The sequence below is a fragment of the Colobus angolensis genome, unplaced genomic scaffold, assembly GCF_000951035.1.
Source record: "Colobus angolensis palliatus isolate OR3802 unplaced genomic scaffold, Cang.pa_1.0 Scaffold219, whole genome shotgun sequence".
In the NCBI taxonomy this organism is placed as follows: Eukaryota; Metazoa; Chordata; class Mammalia; order Primates; family Cercopithecidae; genus Colobus; species Colobus angolensis.
This window is the reverse complement of record NW_012115366.1, coordinates 930,268-933,015: the sequence shown is the minus strand read 5'-3', so window position 1 is coordinate 933,015 and position 2,748 is coordinate 930,268. Positions and strand designations below refer to the sequence as shown.

Below are 2,748 nucleotides of genomic sequence, written 5' to 3'. Positions count from 1 at the left end.
TGCCGCCCGCCCGTCGGCACGCCCCCGCCTCCGCCCATTGGTTGATCTGGGGGTGGGGCAAGGGATGCTTCGGACCAATAAGCGGGCTCCAAAGAACGGCCAACTGGCGAGGGCCGCCTACGTCACGTGCAAGGGTCGATGAGGCTGCGCCCTGCGAGTCCGCGCCTGCCGGGCGAGCTCTCGCGAGGAAGGTGGGCAGGCGGCCCAACTGGGCCAGGGGCCAGAACCCGGCAAGGGAAGAGGGGGAAGGAGGGCCGCGGATTGGCCCCGCCCCCGCCGCTTCCGCCTAGGGGATAGTGGCTCCAGCCTTGACGCTTGCTAAGGACGCACCTCCCTTGGGCCCTGCGCTGTCTGGAGGGCTGTCGGGCGCGTCTCGGGGCTGGGTGGAACTCCTGAAGGTCGCCTTTCTCCCGGGGCTTCCACGCTGGCTTCGGCCATCGATACGGGCCGTGCTAGTCTCGTTCAGGAGCTGAGGAACCCTCCATCACTCCTGTTTCGACCCCAGGGTTTGGACCTCTTCCCCTTCCACCCCATCCCCTGTGTCGGAAAAAGCGCCCCCGTGCGGGCCCGAGACGCGTCCCGGGAGCCCGGCCAGGCCTGGAGAAGCATCAGAACAAAGAAGGCACGCGGGCTGGGGGCTGGGAGAGCCTGTGACGCGCCCCCAGGGATCGCAGCCTCTGCTCCCGGTCTCCATGGAGGCGGTCGCCATGGCAGCGAGATGCGCCTCTTTCGGCACTGCGGGGTGGGATGTGGGCGCCTGCAATGAGCCAGGGAGCGAGAGGCGTGGCCCTCCGGTCTGCGGGGGTTCTTGCCGGTGCTCTCCGCCCGCCGGTTCGCGAACACCCCACCTACACTTCGCCCGTGGGGACGGATTCCCCAAAGTGCCCGCAGTAAGCGGTCCGGAGCACGCAGCGCGTTCCTTCCAACGGAACTAGAGGAGAGGCGACCTGGGCGGCTGAAGGCCAGCTTCCCTTCAGCAGGGCCGGGGTCGCTGCCTTAAAGGAGCCCTCAAGTCTGCCACCCTGTGGCCCATAACCTGTCTGCTGATCTGTCTGCACACTGTTGGCAAATTAATCTTTCTGAGCTCTTGTTTTCATCGCGTCCCTCTCCTGCTCCAAAGCCCTCTGGGACTGTCTCCAGTAGCGCTTCACAAACTTCAGCAGCATTTTCGGTGATTCATGTGCCCTCGCGTTTGAGAGACAGCACTTACATTGAGAGCTTTTCACATTCTGATCTCAGCCCACTCACTCCTGCCCACTCTAGCCACTCCCACCCCACTACCTTTAGACCTTGTCTTGAAGGTCTAAAGTTGGCAGACGGTGGGCCCCAAGTGGCCTGTAGATGTATTTTGTTTAGCCCACATGGGGCTTTTTTAAAAAGTTCTTCCCCCTCCTGCCTCCCCCTCCTCTTTCTGGAATCAGGAATATGGTTTCGTGGCTTCTTCTGAAATATCAAAAGATCTAACGACATGGGCTCACATTCCAGCCTGGCATTACAAGCCCCGTAAGAGCACATCACTTTACCAAAGTCCCCACCAATCCCTGTTTCTCACGGTTAATTACCTTCTGGGTCAGTGCAGACATTTGTGATCCCCTCTCCCTCCTTATCCAACCTTCCAACCTGGAAGGTCCTCCCCACTCTCTTATAGCCAAAATTCAAGCCCTCTTCAACCAGGATAAGGTTTGCCTATTTATTTATTTATTTATTTTTGAGACAGAGTGTCACTCTGTCGCCCAGGCTGGAGTTCAGTAGCACCATCTCAGCTCACTACAGCCTCCGCCCCCCTGGGTTCAAGCCAATCTTCTGCCTCAGCCTCCCGAGCAGCTGGGATTACAGGCGCTTGCCACCACACCCAGGGCTAATTTTTGTATTTTTAGTAGAGACAGGGTTTCACCATGTTGGTTAGGCTGGTCTTGAACTCCAAGCCTCAAGTGATCTGCCCGCCTCAGCCTCCCAAAGTGCTGGGATTACAGGCGTGAGCCACCGCACCTGGCCCAACCCTGCTTTGTTCAAAAGTCTTTCTAGCCAACTTCTCAAAACCATCTCTGGTGTGGGCTCTCTCAAACACAAACGCTGCTAACTGCACAGCCCGGGGTTATTTCCGAATTGTCAACTCCTTTCAGCAAACATTTACTGAATGTGTCTGATGAGTAAGTTATTGTGCTAAGCTCTGTGGAGGGGAAGGCACTCACAGTTTAGTGTAGGAGGGACACCACACACAAAGAACTGTGGTCTCCTGTCCTTGCCAAATGTTCCTCACACTCCCAGGCATCGGGCAGTCTGGCCAACTGGGAGGAGTTGAAATACAGACCTGCCCGTGCCTGGGGATACTACAGGCTCTCAAAAAGCCAAAGATGGTTCTGGAAAGCCTCCAGGAGAAAATGAGACTCTTCGTGTCAGGAGGAAGTCAGGGCAGGAGTTACATGGCTGCCCCATCACTGCCCAATGTGTCTGTGTTACCACACGAGTGGTGCCCAGGCTCTGGGGCTTCCTGTGCAGAGGGCCTTACCAAAGTTAGATGGTTCTGCAAGGGAAACCACAGGCCCCTACCAAGCTCCCTGGAGATGCAGGCAAGACAAGAATTAGGAGCAACTCCAGGTTAGGAGAACAGATGGAGCACATATAAAACATCCACACACCGCCGGGCGCGGTGGCTCAAGCCTGTAATCCCAGCACTTCGGGAGGCCGAGACGGGCAGATCATGAGGTCAGGAGATGGAGACCATCCTGGCTAACATGGTGAAACCCC

At 57.7% G+C, this 2,748-nt stretch overlaps 1 protein-coding gene across 1 annotated transcript in view; it reads right to left on the bottom strand.

The window, feature by feature from the left end:
• LOC105512732 (chromosome unknown open reading frame, human C20orf27) overlaps window positions 1-616 on the bottom strand; it is a 15,798-nt gene extending 15,182 nt beyond the window's left edge. Inside the window, exon 1 of the mRNA XM_011943299.1 lies at window positions 331-616. The gene's annotated coding sequence lies outside the window, so the exon portion shown is untranslated. The remainder of the gene's footprint in view (window positions 1-330) is intronic.
• Between the last annotated feature and the right edge of the window lie 2,132 nt (window positions 617-2,748).